At 41.1% G+C, this 16,586-nt stretch overlaps 1 long non-coding RNA gene across 1 annotated transcript; it reads left to right on the top strand.

Annotated features, from left to right (window-relative positions):
* The first annotated feature begins 12,342 nt into the window (after positions 1–12,342).
* Positions 12,343–13,928, top strand: LOC102295018. The gene is made up of 2 exons (XR_317015.2): positions 12,343–12,637; positions 13,441–13,928. It is a non-coding gene; the product is annotated as an uncharacterized LOC102295018 (long non-coding RNA).
* Positions 13,929–16,586: the final 2,658 nt, after the last annotated feature.

Below are 16,586 nucleotides of genomic sequence, written 5' to 3'. Positions count from 1 at the left end.
CATGTACCGCTGTTACGTATTTAAAATACAAAATATGAGTAACTGTATTCCGTTATAGTTACCGTTTAAAAAGGTGGTATTTAGAATACAGTTACTTTGTTGAAATAAATGGATCACACTGCGGTACTTTCCTGTTTCATATTGTGGCGGGTCAGGACTGTTTGGGTTTTGTTTGACAGCTACGTTCTGTTGTTCCAGGCGGCAGCGTTATGGTTGCCATGGTGACGCTCTCTCTCTGCGACTGTGTGTTTCCTGGGAGAGAGAGCGCCTTTTTGTTGTTGTTGTTGTGCTAAGCTAATAGGCAGGATGCTACAGGCATAGCCCTAAAGAATGTAGCCTCATGGGCAGTGTAGTCCATGCTGCAGGGAGAATGGACTGCCATACCCGTTATGTGAATGTGAGCGCGAGGAGGGAGAAAAAGGGGAGTGGAAAGGTACGAGTTGTCACCGAGCAGAAACGGGAGCTGGAAGCATGTAAATATAACCAATAATAACCACTGCAGCCAAGAAGAGTGCCTGACGAGCCCAGTTTTAAGTAAGCTATTAAGACTCGCCTGTACACTGTGTTTGTGTTTTCCTCCGAAACAATAAGTTCCGTTGGAGCAGTCTTTCAACGCCTCTCTCTGTCTCTCGCAAGCAAAGTTGACCCAGACAACAAAGTAAAGCTATTTTTCGGCTACAAGCCTGACACAGAACCCGTCATATTAGTCAGAGGTCCCTTTACTATAGTGATGGGTCGGTTACGAATGAAATGGCTCTTACGGTGTGTTTACACCGAACGCGATAGAGGCGGCCAGAGCGTCAGGTTCGCATGTAAAGTCAATGGAAAAGTGCGATAACCCGCGATTGCGGCTTGCGGCTCCCACGAAAATTTGGGAGCAGATTTGTGTCGCGAAAACACCAAAACGCCTGAAACGCGCGTCAGTCTAGCACGTTTGGAGCGTTTGACTCGCGAAAAAAACCACGCGCGTGAGTCTTTGTGTTGCATTTTGTGCATACGCGCGTTACGCGTCTACCGCTTGAGTTGGAAAAATCTGAACTCCAGCATCAAATCGCGCCGCGACAACCAAACAAAAGCGATACGCGCTTTCGCGTCTTTGTGCTAAGGGGTCTGAAAACTCGCTAAATATAGCGACAAAGTCGGTAAGTTGGCAACACTGGTCCCTGGTCCCTCAGCTCCTGCTGCTGCACCCACAGGTATGAACATCAAGCACTGATAGCTTTTTACTTGCTTGAATCCCCTTGTGATCACCTTTACTAAAAATCTACAACCAATCTGTTCATATCCTGGTTTTTTTCAATTTTGAAAATGAAAATCTAGTAGCAGCCTTCTCATTACTTTGTGTTGTTTTGTGCTGTGTTTTACAGGCCCACAGAGGAGGACAGCTCGAAGGCGGGCGAGGGATGGGTCCCAGGACGGTCCATCAGCGGTGGAGCTGGCCATCCTGGAGTCCCTAAAGAGGCCACGCCCGTCTCCAACAGAATATTTTCTCCTCAGCCTTGTTCATGCTCTGGAGAGCATGCCGCCTCAGACACGAGAATTCGTGAAATTTCAAATTTATAAATTAGTTTTGAAAACAGCACAGCTGTGTTAAATTTGGAGACATTGGACCCTAATGATCAGTAGTTTTCTGATGAGGCAGCAGGCTCTCCAGGGCAGAAACAATGTTCTTATTTTTCTCCTCCAGCTTGGAGTGGAAGAGCCCTGAGGCAAAGATCTTGGCAAAGATCTCTGGCGAGATCTCGCAAAACTTTTGTGAGATCTCGCAAAAGTTTTAGCTGCATTCTTCCCGTTAGCTCGAGACCTACTACAGCCGGGAGGAACACCGCTTTCCCGGCACATCGTGCCTCGACCTCCCGGTCGGCTTCGAGCCGGCGTCCGAAGAATGCGGCTAAAACTTTTGCGAGATCTCGCAAAAGTTTTGCGAGATCCCGAGTTTGTTTTGCGAGATCTCGCAAAAGTTTTGCGAAATTTATTTATTACATTTTATGTGGAGTGAATAAATAAAAGTATATTTATGGTGGCCCCTACAGACAAAGCACATACAAACTTCAAATCACGTACGAACCCTGAAGCACATACAAACCCTGAAGCACGTACAAACTCCAAAACACGTAAAAACACGTACGAACTCCAAAACATGTAAAAAACGCATACAAACTCCGAAGCACATACAAACTCCAAAACACGTACAAAAGACAACAGAAGTGCTCCAGGATGCTAGGGCAATGTTGAACTTTTGTTACCTAGTGGCTAAAAAAGCCAGCAAGTACCAACGACCGGATTTGGTGTGTGGTAATAACAGGTAAATGAACTTTTTTTTTTTTTTAATTTGTGTATATATGAATGATAGTGTATAAATACACAAACAATACACATATGCTTTCATGCTTTCAATTGTGTAATTTAAGTGATCTAGGTAGCTCTGTTTTGGAAGTTCAGTTCATGCTAGAAATGTGTTTTGGAGTTTGTACGTGCTTTTTGGAGTTTGTACGTGTTTTGTCTCTAGGGGCCACCGCATATATTTATATATAAACATATATAAATAAAACCACTTTTTTTTTTACATTAGTAATTCCTTTTGTGCATAATTTTATATTATTGTTAATAATAAATCAATTAAAGCAACAAAACAACCTGAAGAGCCGGTTCGGAGCCGAAAGAGCCGGCTCTTTTTAGTGAGCCGAACCGAAAGAGCCGGAAATCCCATCACTACTTTACTACGATTTGGAGTCGCGGACCTTCAGTAATAGTAATAAATCACATAGCAATAGTACATTTATGTAGTTGTAAAAAGCATGATAATATATTAAGTAATCAAAGTATTCAGAATATGTTACTCTCATTGAGTAACAGAATACGTTACAAAATACATTTTGGGGCATGTATTCTGTAATCTGTAGTGGAATACATTTTAAAAGTAACCTTCCCAACACTGCTGGTTTTGCTTCCCCTTGTCTCATCAGCTCTGATTTCTCCCAGCTGTGTTTCCCTCCTGTCTCCCATTCCCTGATTGCTCCTGTGTGTATATAAACCCTGTGTTTTCTTCTGCTTGTTGCTGGTCTGCCTGTGTTGTCTCTCTGAGTCACCCTGTGTTTCCTCTGTGGGTCTCCCTGTATTTTTCCTTGCATGTCATCCTGTGAGTTAAACGCCCCGACCTGGAACCAGCCCCAGGGAGGGTGCCCGAGGACGGGCACCTGGTGGTGGCCTGTCCTTAGTCCATGGAGCCTGGCCAGACACGGCCCTAAAAAAGAACATGGGCCCACCCTCCTGTAAGCCCACCACCCACAGAAGGGGCAGTGGCGGTCGAGTGTAATATCTGCTGGCGGCAGCTAGGGGCTGAGATCCTGGCGGACTGACCAAGACTACTGATTGGAAGTTGGAATCACCTCTCTGGTGGGAAAGGAGCCTGAGCTAGTGCGTGAGGTTGAGAAATACCGGCTAGATATAGTCGGGCTAACCTCAGCAAATGGCTTGGGCGCTGGAACCAGTCTCCTGGATGGAGTTCCTCTGGACTGGCAGAGCCAGGAGATTTTTTCCCATCTTCAAGAAGAGGGACTAGAGTGCGTGCTCCAACTATAGCGGAATCACGTCCTGGGAATGTCTACGTCAGGGTGCTTGCTGGAAAGGAGAGTCCCTCTGTCCAAGCAGAAGGCATTTGACCATGTCCCTGAGAGTGCTCTGTGTGAAGCGCTTCGGCAGTATGAGGTGTCTGGTCCATTGGTACGAGCCCTTCGATCCTTATACAACCGTTTGCAAGGAGTTGCACTCCGCCAGTCACTGATTCTGTTCATATTTTTTATGGACAGAACTTGTAGGCAGTACTTCCGGTGATATGCTTCAGTGAGCATGTAACACCCTCAGTCTCTGGGCAACCACTTCAGGTGACATGTTAATAGGAAGCAACTTGTCTCCAAACAATTATGATCTGCCTCAAGCTGACTGCAGACAGGAAATGTATTCTAAATAATTATCGTTTGATTTATTAACACAGACAAAACGCCAACATGTTAAAATCAGTCTGAGTAAATCTCCACCAATGAGTGCAACCCTTCAGTAGCAGCTGGTTTTAACTGGTTGCTTTAAGTTATATTTCCACATGAAAACAAGGTTACTGATTTAACTGGAAGTAATTTTGCAGTTAAATCACCTTCCTGTAGCAACTAAATCACTATTTGTGGAGGAATTTTTATATTTTTGTTCTTTCTTTTGAGGTTTTGGATTGACTCTGGATGTAAGAAGTGTATATTTCTGTGTTTGTATACAGCAACATATTTGCAAAAGACAATTTTTGCTGATTTATCACTACAGTTTGCATGTAATTGCCTCTGTCTTGTGCTCATTTTTTTGCCATCTTAATTATACTATGCAATGCTTAACATGCTAACACATTAAACAGAGGAAACACTGCGTTTAATAGCGATGCTGCTTTTATTTAATTTGAGAGATTTAGTTTTCATTTTGTTCACATGGTCATATTTTCAGTTATTAAGATAAATTTCAAAAAATGTGCACTACTTGCAGAGATTAACACTCTGTCTGTGCTTTTGTTAGAGCAGTTGTCATGCTGTAACATGACATACATCCATCATTCATTTACAAGTATTTGTCACATTATCTTGCTTCTCTCAAGGTGGCCAAAATGACTGCTTAACAAAGGAATCTTCTTTAGACATAGAGTGGAACGACCGTCTGAGCAGACGAACAGCAGTGAATCTCTCCTGTACAATCAAATGACATTCCACACTTCTCCGCTCAACGTGGTTACTGTTGCTAAGGCTAGAAAACTTTATCCAGTAATAACAGCGGCAGAGGGACATCCATGTCAATGTGATTTTCCCTCTCAGTTCCAGTAGATTCCGAGAGAGAAAATGAAAGCAGGGAACCAGTTGTTCAGTTTCAAATTTTGGGGACAACACAGGTTTTGAGTCACTGTAAGGACAGAAACAGTCAAATGCTTGAGGTTTCATCTCAGTAATAATTCACCTTGAGTTCACAGAAGCGTTGCTGCTTGTATCTTTATATTTCTACATATGGGCTTTGAAGCTTTTAATGACCAGGTTGTGCGATACATCTCAGAGGTTTTTACTTTCACCAAAATACAGCAGGCTTAAATAAGAACCTTAAAAAAAACATTAAGGATGTTGTTTGATATTTTTGAATGTTAATTCTTGAGACATATTCCCACCTGAGGGCAGAAAGACTGACAAATAGCTTTTTGTTGAAACCTTCAGCAACACTGACTGATAAACATGTCAGTAAAATGATTAGGTTTAGTTTCTGTATTTTTGCTTGAAGCTGACCTTGTGCTTATTTTCAGTATTGTAATGTCAAGCTAGGAGAGCTTTGTATGATTCCTCTAACACCGTAGACCTTCAACCAGGGGCGATTCTAGGATCAGAGCTTTGGGGGTGCTGAGCACCCAGAGAGCTGCCCAGCCAGGCAAGATAAACTTTACTCGTCACGATGAGACGTCTTCCCTGTCTCTGTCAGTCCCTGCATCCTTAAATGTCTCCAGTTGTCCCGAGTTCTCTCTGACTGTCTCCTTGGTGCATTTAAACCCCTGTTCTTCCCTGTCCTCATCGACTGTTGTCTTCATCTCCGTATCAGTCATCATAATTTTACCATCTCTGTGCAAGTCTGTAAATTTCTTTATTAAATCATAAGATTCTTAAATTCATCAAGTCTCTCTGTGCCTGGGTCCTCGTCTCAAAACATGACATCACTGTTTTGTACATTTTAACAGAATTTAATCCCCATATTTGTGAAAGAAAAGCAAAACACTTTTTTAAAAGTCTGTAACAAAACCATCAAATCTGATAAAGGTTATTTAAATGCTGCAAAAGAAGAATGGATTGGAATAAAAAAATACATATCCTAACCTTAATTACTGCGGGAGAATAATGAATGATGCTCATAGTGAGTAAAAAGTAAACTGAGTGCATTTTTTGGACAGAGATTCACTTTTAAAGTGTATGTATAATATAATACAGATACATAAAAATACACTCCAAAAATAGAGTCCTTGAAATGTACAAATGTACAAAATATTGATAAAAAAATATATAAAAATGGAGGCAACTTTGCCTATGGTACAATGTATGAAAATATCTTTACTGCAGATACTAATATGGCGCTCCAGATTTTTTACTTTATTTTAAACTATGTCACCTCACCTTGAGCTTGGCAAATCTGTCTATCACTTTTTGGTGGTCAACTCTCTCAAGCAGTTAAACGGTTTTTGTTTTGCCTGTCACTGTTCCCTGTCTGTTTTCATACCTGGTTCTTCCTGACCTTGTACTCTCTCCTCACATTCCCCCTATACCTCTCTCCCCCTTTGGACTGACAATCATACACAAATAGGTTGTATTTAATTAGATGAAAAAATTACATTAATGTGAAAAAAACATATTAGTAAGATCACTAGTAAAAAAAAGTCCTCTCTCAGTGTACTTTCAACCAAAAGGCAAATAACCCAACCACATGTACATCTAATAAAAGATATTAATATTGAAACACTGATCCAACATTATCCTTTATTGACAGATCATTTGTTCTTACACTTTTACCTGAATGTTGCTCCTGGGTTCAATATTGGCACAAGCACATATGACAAAAGTACCAGCTTCTCTCATTCCATTTCAAACAGGACAGTGGCAACAACAGCAGGCTACGGACAATTTTAAGTTTTAGATTTTAAATAGGCTGTATACATTTCAATGGGAGCAACAGGACGGTCAAATGTCGCTGATTTTACTACAGAGTAGGACGGATTGTAGGGTAGCAAACATTTTTAGTTAAAAAGAAACATGGCCTGACTCCTACCTAACTATATAAAGAGTAACTGAAGGTTAAATGCAGCTAACATGTCCTGTTTTAAGCCAGGCACTTCCACCTCCGCTCCGCTGCGTCTCAGCCACCATTGCTCTGGCACAAAGGGCACCAGAATATTGTAAAAAAAAAAGCAAGAAATCTTTGGGAATGCTTTGATTCAGTTTTGGGGGTGCTGAAGCACCCCCCAAAATGGGCTAAAAACACCCCTGCCTTCAACTAATACACAACTAATACACTAAAATTAATCTAAAATTAGCAAGCTCCCTTCCTTGCTGTTAAGCCAACTTTGATTGGCTGCCCCTCGTATTTAATATCAGCATCCACTACTGTAACAGTGTATATACACAGATCAAGCATAACATTATGACCACCTGCTTAATATTATGCTGGTCCCCCTTTTGCTGCCAAAACAGCCCTGATCCATCGAGGCATAGACTCCACTAGACCGCTGAAGGTGTACTGTTGTCTCTGGCACCAAGATAGCCACCACTAAGTTAGTAACAGATTCTTTAAGTCCTGTAAGTTGTGGGGTGGGGCCTCCATGGATCTGACTTGTTTCTCCAAAATCTCCCACAGATTCGATTGAGATCAGGGAAATTTGGAGGCCAAGTCAACACCTCAAACTCGTTGTTCCATTCCTAAACCATTTTTGTTTAGAGGCACAGCACATAAACTGATGAAAAAGGCCACAGCCATCAGGGAATAGCCTTTCCATGAAAGGGTATACATGGTCTCCAACAATGCTTTGGTTCCGTGCATCAACGTGCATGACAGGACCCAAGGTTTCCCAGTTGCTCGGTTGCTCAAAGCGTCACACTGCCTCCATCCACGTGATGTTAAAGAAAACATAATCAGACTACGCCACCCCTTTCAATTGTTCCATGGTCCAGTTCTGATATGTGCCCTTTGTTTGGCTTTTTGTGCTGTGAACAGGGGTCATTATGGGCACCCAGACTGGTCTGTGGTTATGCAGCAGCCCCATACGTAACAAACTATGACATATGTGCATTCTGACACCTTTCTATCAGAACCAGCATTTACTGTTTGAGCAGTCTAGCCACAGTAGCTCATCTGTTTGATTGGATAACATCGGCCAGTCCTTACTCCTCACAGGCATCATGACCCTGTCACTGGTCCGCACTGTTCCTTCCTTGTACCACTTTTGTTAGATACTGACCACTGTGGACCGGGCACACCCCAAAAGTCTGTTAGTTTTGGAGATGCTTTGACCCAATCACAATTTAGTCCTTGTCAGACTCTCTCAAATCCCTACACTTTTCATCCTGCTAATGAATCAACTTTGATGACAAAATGTTCACTTGCTCCTTAACATATCCCACCCACTAACATGTGCCATGATGAAGAGATAATGTGTTATTCACCTCCGCTGTCAGTGCTCATAATATCATACTTGATCAGTGCATATATATATATATATATATATATATATATGACAGAAAAAAAAGGAAATGCATATTAGAGCCACTTGTAAGCAAAGCACTCAAACTGCGATGCTGAGGTGGTTAAAAGGAACACTGAGTGCTGGATCTGTTGCCTCTGTCTTTGTCTCTTGGGAGCGAGCCATAAAAGTTTATTGTGCACCTAAAAGAACTTCCCCCGATCAGGTTGTCTGAGGAGATGAGGGGGTGCGATGCTGCTGGGTAGAGGAGGATCGAAGTGGGTGACGGTGACCTCGTGTCACCAGGTTCGTCTAATTCATCTGACATTTTCTTATGTGCTTAATTGCCATTCATTTCATAATAGAGCGCATTGTGCTCATAATGGCAGGAAATGTCAAGTCAGCTTTTAAAGGGGAGGATCTCTGCAAATTGCTTTCCTTTTAGATGAAAATATACACCTCTGTCCACGGACAAGGCTTTGGGCTGTGTGATGGCACTGTTGACACGTGTGATTTTCTACCTGATTCATCAGACCAGAGGTTGGGCTACTGTAGTTTTATTCATGGCATTTAACTTGCACCCCCCTGTCAGCTGGAAACACATAATTTCCCACACACTCTTATTTAAAGGTTAGGGCTGCTGACACACCGTTAGAACCACTGAGTTTTATTATTTTTGATGATGGATTTTCATGTTATTTTGTGTATGGTGCTCCCACTAAGCAATGTGTCACCTCCTAAGTATTTTTCAAACTTTCTGACACTTTGATTAACATGAGCAATGATGCTGAAGAAAAGAAAGGACAAATAAATTATGATAATAAATACGTGAAAAACCTGACCTCAAGTATTGTAAAAGATGTAATTAAAGACTGCTCTCTTTGTGGCCGAATTTTGAGTGACTCACATGCGATAAAGGTTCGAGTTCCTATTTTAATGGGGCTTGCTTTTTGTAAAGAACAGCAGGATGTTCCCTTTTCATAGAGCACAACTCACATGTGCTCTTAGATTTTTAGCTCCTGTAGTCAGCCCCTTATTTGTTCGCTTTTCCGTCCATTTTCACAAGTATGAGGAATACAAAATGCCTGTGGGTGAAAAGACCTCTTATGCCTGTTGATGCAATCAAAATACCTCAGAAAAAAGCCAGAAAGTGCTCTGAGATTACCTTGAAAGTGAGGCACAAAGAAATCACGAGGATGCTGAGAGGTAGACAGAGGAGGAAAAGGAGGAGGAGAACAGAAGAGTGAAAAAGGAGGAGGTGGAGAACAAATGACATTCGACTCTGAGGACCACCTTGGCCACCTGATTGTTCCAAAATGAGAGCAATGCCCGACCCAGGAACGAAAAGAAAAAGAGAGAGAAAAATCAATATAGTGCAATTAAACACAAAGCAAGGCTCTGTGGAGCTGAGGGGAATTTGTTATTTATTAAACTCACTCCTCTACCTCCTTCTCCCGAAAGCCCATAACTCCCTTCAGTCTTTAATGCATGAGCTGGCCCTCTCTTCTCCTGTCCTCTCTTCAGGTAATCTGACCTTTGCAGTTCGGACTGGGTTGAAACGATTGCGAGAGAAGACCAGGGAAGTCAGGAGTGTTCTCACTTATTGATCCAAACCCCCGTCAGCTTTGCAGCAGACGACGAGTTGCTTTGATTTGGTAGAAGGAGCGAGTCGGCCTGGAATATTTTTACGCCACGGTGGTCACACTGCAGGGCACAAAGTGCAGTTCTGATTTGTTTTCTGTCACACCCACATGCAGAAACAAACACCAGAATCAACAATGTTTTTGTGTCCTTATTTTTCGGGGGACTAAAAGCATTAGTTCAACCCAAACTGCAAAACGCATTACACAGTATTTTCTCATTAAATTCTTCTTGCGTCTGCACACACAGATAGGAAGCTGGAAATCTCAGAGATAAATATTTGGGCAAGACTTTAATTAAAATTTCCTTTGGTGAACATCCAGTGGTGTTTTGCTTGCAAATAGATGATAAATTTGGTGTGGTTATGTAATGGTTTCTGGCTTTGGAGTCTTTTTACTTCTTGTTTTTCTTTTTTCAAACCCTCTGATTAGCATTTAGACCTGAACACCCACATTTCACAAATTCCTGATATCATATGTTGGACTCTTACCCACAACAGTAATACTGTTCAGCTCACCAACTAGAGTCAGTCTTTTTGACACTTAATATAATAATTATGAAGTAGTTTGAATTTAAAATTTTACTACTGACTGTATACCAGCCTCTCAGAGTGTTTGCAGTTTAGGCGAGCCAGATAAGTCCAGTGTTCACTCTCCTTTTAGGGTTTGCTTTGTTCTCCGCTAGCTCCTGAGAAAATAATCTGAAGATTAATGGGTTTGGGAGCTTTTCTGAGCCGACACTGAGAGTTTTCTGTTTCACAAAAGTGGCTCTCTTTTTACCTGACTAAATCACCACGCTGTAACTTATGCTCCCAAAAGGTTGATTCCGTTCATCTCAATGTAGCGTTTTCAGTGATAGAAACGTTTCGTCACTCATCCAAGTGACTTCTACGTCCAGATGAACAGAATCAACCTCTTGGGACTTACTTACCTGGATAATTGAGCATGCATAAAGAAATTATGCTGAACACAGTACCTGGTTGGGAGCAAGAAACGCACTACCGTATGATGAAGTCCAGCTGTAAAGTCACAATAGTACAAATGTGGTAATGCATTGCATGCATTAAGTTGCTGATGCAAAAAAAGCACAAATGATTTCAGACTTGATTCTAATATGTTGCTAATAATCGATTATATTGTAGAACACAGATTAGGAAACTGATTGGGCTATTTAGGACCAAGAACACAGACTCAATCAATAAAATGAAAATTATTGGAATTGATTTTGAATGGGAGGCAGATCCTTCAGTTGTCAGACGCCTCTTTTATGGGACCAGTTCCCAGTTTGGAGTTGGAAGACAGACTGTATCTACTTTCAAACTTTAAAATTTTCCTTTTTTGTTAAAACACATAGTTAGGGCTGCACCACCTCCTTTTTTCATGTGAGCTCACACAGAGCCTGAAGCAGAAAACCCGACTTACCAGAGAAAGATGATTTTGATGACCACCATTGGGATGCTCGTGTTCTCGGACTGTGTTGAAATTTCCTTGTTGAACTTCATTTGTAGTATATCCCTCTTGATCATTAGGTGAAAAAATGACCAACTTAGTCACTTACAATCTGAACCACTCATTTTATTGGTGCTTGCTAGCAACCCAAAAGATAATAAAGCACTTTGAGGTTTTTAGGTAAAAAATAGTAACATAGATAAAAGTATGTGGATTCAAAACTGCAAACAACTTTCATATGGCATCAATTAGGAGGTTTTTAAATACAAGAAAGCTTGGGGTTGAAAGGGAATTTGAAACACTAAAAATCTCATGGAAACTCCTAATTGGAGAGTGAGTAAAAACATTATTCACATAATTTAGTTACGAATAAACCAGCCGTCAATCACAACCCCAGATTTAATGCAGAAAGAGAAATAAAGCAGGACACTCCCACTTCCAATCAGATATCTTCACTAAATATGCCACACTTGGCAGATGTCTAAACGGTCTAAATAGATGTGGCTTGTCCTGCTACAGATATGTGTAAGGTGAAAAGGGTTAATACAAAAATATTGATTATTCCAGTAAATGCAAAGAAAAAAAGAGTTGGCTTTGATTTATTTTTTTTCAGGAAGGCTTCAGGTGTGGAACGCACACCTTAAAAGCAGGTTAATCTGACTGAGGCACTGCTTGCCACTGCAATGACCCTTGATTCGGTACAATCAGCGCAGAGCAAACGGCTGATCCAGGAGTATCAAACACACACTCTGCTTCAGTGAGTCTAAACTGAAGTCTGGAGCAAGCGGCATGATGAAAACACTTGGAGTGGATGTCTTGGATATCTACCTAGATAAGGAGTTGGGAAGAAAAGATGAACATCTACAGCATTTTGATTGCTTTAGAAAAAAACATATTTTCAATATTATAAGGTTAGATGTTTGGAAATAGTTGGAAATACAACCTGTTTCATATGAGAGGACAAAAAGAAAAAAGAAGGAATTGCCTTAGAAATTCAAGCACAAGGACAACACTGTTTCCTCCTTTTCTTTTCTCCGATCATTGTGTTTGATTGGCACGCTTGTGGGACCATCTCTATACTATTTGTGCACTCACGCTCACATGCGCACACCTGACCTCCGCAAGCATTCTCATCAGAGCCCGTGCTTGCTTCCCCCCACCGCCCCAAAACCCAGAGGAAATTAGAGGCCTTGTGTCGTTGTTCTCAGTGGACCTTGTTTCTTTTCTTTTCTTCTTCCTTCCCTCCTTCGCCTGTTCTCTCCCTACGTCAGCCCGTGTTCGTGAATTTGATCCAGGGCCGCGATGGTGAAGCGGGGTGAGTAAATGAAATATTGATCCGCTGCTCCGTGGCCTTGCCTTCACCTTGTCCTGCGTGCTGAGTTACCGACTCTTCCGTTCTGCTTGTAATAGGAATTATTACAGGAGGCCGGGGCGAGTAATTACTTGGCATGGCGGCGAGGGCGCAAAGGAGGGGCCGTCGTATATTTCCTCTAAAGAAGTTATTTACCGCACTTGCTACCTTCAACCCAGCTCTGCCCCCTCCCTCCCCTCTGACCGCCCCTCCTACCGCAGCCACGTCTTTCTTAACCTTAATTCAGTTCGGTTAACCGTCATTAATCATACGAGGCGTCACGGGAAGTTTATCAGCCAGCTGAGAGGCCGAGAGGCTAACTGAGGGACCACAAGGGCTGTGTTTGCAGAAATATCAGGGATCCCGTCCTGTTTTTAGCTGAATGTGTGTGCACTCGAGGTTTATATTATCTTTCCTTAACCACACAGGCTAACAGATGTTTAGATTAATAAAATTACAAAATTAAGAGGACTTAAAACGTCAGAATAAGTTGTAAAGGTGCAAAAATAATCTCTTAAGAAGGTGCTGATGTGTTTTCACTGTTGGATAAGAGGGGACATTTACTCTTTTTGTTTTGTTCTCTTCAAGACGAGTGCAGGTAGGTGCTCCATACAAGCCATACCCACTGCGGTCTATTTTATTATAGAGTTCTGTAACTGTACAAGTGCACATCCGAGAATTTAATGTAAAAAGGTAAACCTTCATATATTCTATACTCACTGCATGTAAAGTTAAGATTTTCAAGCTCTTTTTGTTTTTGTTTTAAGATGATGTGCTTCTCATCGTCCACTTGCTCATACTGCAGAGATTTTCTACATCTTGATAAAACACAACGGTCCAATGTGACGCCCCAAATCATCACAGTCTGCAGCAACATCATGCTGAACTTCAGAGACATTTGCTTCTCTACCTCTTCTCTCCTCTTTCAGACCTAAGAAACCTTCATTTCCAAATAAAATGCAAAATGTGATTTCATCTGAAAAGAGGACTTTGGACCTGAGAGCAACAGTCCAGCTCTTTTTGTTCTCAGTCCAAGTAAGAGGCTTCTGATGTTGTCTCTGGTTCAGGTTTGCTCTCAGGAATGTGACAGCTGTATCCACTTTCCTGAAGACTTTTGCAAGTGATGGCTCTTGTGAAGTTCTCCCAAGTTCTTGAATCGACTTCTCTTGACCATTAATACGGTTTGACGCATTAATCTGTGAACAGCCAGCCTTTTCAGCAACGACCTTCTGCGTTTACCCTTGTTGTGGTGGGTGTCAGTGATTGTCATCTGGGCAACTGTGAAGTCAGCAGTCTTCCTCATGTACTGTATGTAAGGTGGCCAAGAGATACATGGTATTTATACAGTTTAAATACTAATTTACTCAAAGTTGAAATGAAATATTCTAATAAATTGAGCCCATAATTATCAAAATTTTAATTTAAAAAAATGCTTAAAACTTAATGAGTCTTGAAAATATTAACTTTTCACTTCCTGAAATAATGGGTAAACAGTGATAATGTTTTCACAGTATTCTTATTTTTCTGAGATGTTTATTTAAGATGCTTCTTCATGAGAAAAACATGTGCTGAAAAAAAATTCCTTAAAATAAATTCCTTTGTGATAATGAGTGATAATGGTAAACATGATTTGTCATGGTCAGTATAGGTTGTGTGACTGCCCCCAAGTGGTCAAAAACACAATCATTACAGCTTTAACTCTACTGTTACATAATAAAGTGGATTCAAGCTGATAGTTCTACTACATTATGGGTTTCCAGACCTTCTACACCCTCAGTCATGCAAATCCCATCATGCTCAGTGTTTCACATGTTTGAAATGTAAAAAGTAGAACAAGTAGAACAATTCTGTTTTAGGTTTTGATCATTTGGAAAGGCTTGTATTGCACATTTCCTTCAGCATTTGAGATACATGCTGGTTGTTCAAGGTGTTTGTCAGAGTTGAGGATGACAGCATGTGCCCACAATGCTCTCGCTTTCTTTTGTTTATTGTTTCATAGTCACATCACCTCTACTTAATTCTCTCAGCTGAACGAAATCTTCGGAAAGCTCACAAAAAGAGAAAAACAAAAATCATAGAGACTGTAGCTTGCCAAACCATTGTTCTGTATGAGCAGAGGGTCTGTGGGAAGAACACCTGCAGCAGTGACCTGCTGTTGTGCTTGAGTTTGATGTATTCTTGCATCGCTCTGCGACGAAGTGGCCGTTCGTTTACGTGATAGATCCGCAGCGGTTGCGTCCTTGCCTTAGCGGTGGCCCGTCTGGTGCTGCCAAGCTGGGTGATATCCCACTGCATCAGAGCCCCCGCTGAAGGTCACCACTGATGGGACAAAGGAACCAGAAGCGATCCATCCTGGGATAGGACAGAGGCTTAACAAGACTACTGGACTGGGGAGGGGAGAAGTGGAACAATTTATAAGGGAATGCTTTATTTTGTACGGACAGAATGATGTAGAATTTTCTTGTGGCTTTATTTTCCCCCCATTTTAAACAAGTTGCTTTGATGAAAAACAGCCTTGAGAACTTTTTTCCCCCCAAGGAATTCTTGTCAGGCACAAGAATTTCTTTTGATGACATACATTTTTAAAATAATCATTCTTCTTCAGTGTTTTTTGTATTTATGTAGTGATTGTGATGGGTTTCTATTTGTTACACGTAACCTTAAACTGACAGACAACTATGCTGTAGTGTAGACAATAATGAAACTGTGAAAAATATTTAGCCTGTCCTTTAAACTAGCAGCTTGCTGAGTACTAAATGTTGGTATGCAGCACCTATGAAAATCTGAAACATGAATAGCACATGATCAATATCTCTCATATTTATGTTAACCTTGCCATTTTTACAGGGCCAGTCTGATCACAGGTTTTATAAACAACATGAAGCACAACAGGAGAAGCAACTGAGTGCAGCTCTTATGGAACAAAATCCAGATATAATGATAAACATCTTTTATAGACAAACACAAAAGAGATCAGCGCTAAAGTTCTTCTGCTGTTATGGGGATTCACCTGTGTTAAGCTGTTTCATAATAAAGAGCCACGCAATCTTTGCTGGCTGTGTTGGCTTGCATGGATGCAGTCAAAAGTGAACAAGCCGTGAGAACAAACAGTGGCTTGTTTTAGCAGATAGCTATAAAAAATAATTTTAACTGCATGTTTGTCTGTCTCCATGAATGTTTAAGAGAATCCTGCCCCAGCAAAGCTTCTACGAGGAGACACATCCTCTTAATCTTTGCCTCACTTGACCAAAGGTTTATGTTTTTTTTTGTTTTTTTTAATTACACACATCAGGTTTTCCCTTGTCTCCAGGGGTGGACCTGCCTTCTCTCTTTCTTTGCCTCTTTTTACTTTGTTTCTCACTCTTCTTCCTGATGCAGGCAGCTTAAGCTTACCTGCTCAGCTTCTGTCAGTTACCTGCCTTCTCTTCTTCTAACGATGGACAACTTCCAGTGAAGCTGAATGGAAATAGCTCTCCAAAGAAGAGTTGGACAAAACTCCACATGTGATGTGAAAGACTCACTGCAGCTCATCACCATCACTTGAGTGCAGTTCTTGCAGATACCGATACATTTAACCTAAAAGACTTTGGGACAGCTTCTGTTATTTAAATGTGCTAGAGGCTGTAAAGAATTGACGTGACAGTCGATAGAAAAAGGTTCAGACATGTTGCATCATAGTGCATGTTTGATGTGTGTTTTTTTTTTTTTAATTTAAAAAAAGGACAATAAAATGCATTTAACACAGTTTAGTGGGATACATATTAGACTGATCCAATTGTGTTGGTGTCAATCTGATACTGAAACCAGTGTTGGTATTGATATGGATCTGCCCACCTCTACATGACGGGTTATTGTCAACTAATATTCAAATCAAAATGTTTGAATACTTGAAACATTTAAGTGTGACAAATAT

Source organism: Haplochromis burtoni, unplaced genomic scaffold (genome assembly GCF_018398535.1).
Source record: "Haplochromis burtoni strain Fernald_Lab_line unplaced genomic scaffold, NCSU_Asbu1 Contig_330, whole genome shotgun sequence".
Classification (NCBI taxonomy): Eukaryota; Metazoa; Chordata; class Actinopteri; order Cichliformes; family Cichlidae; genus Haplochromis; species Haplochromis burtoni.
This window is presented reverse-complemented; position numbering and strand designations above follow the sequence as displayed.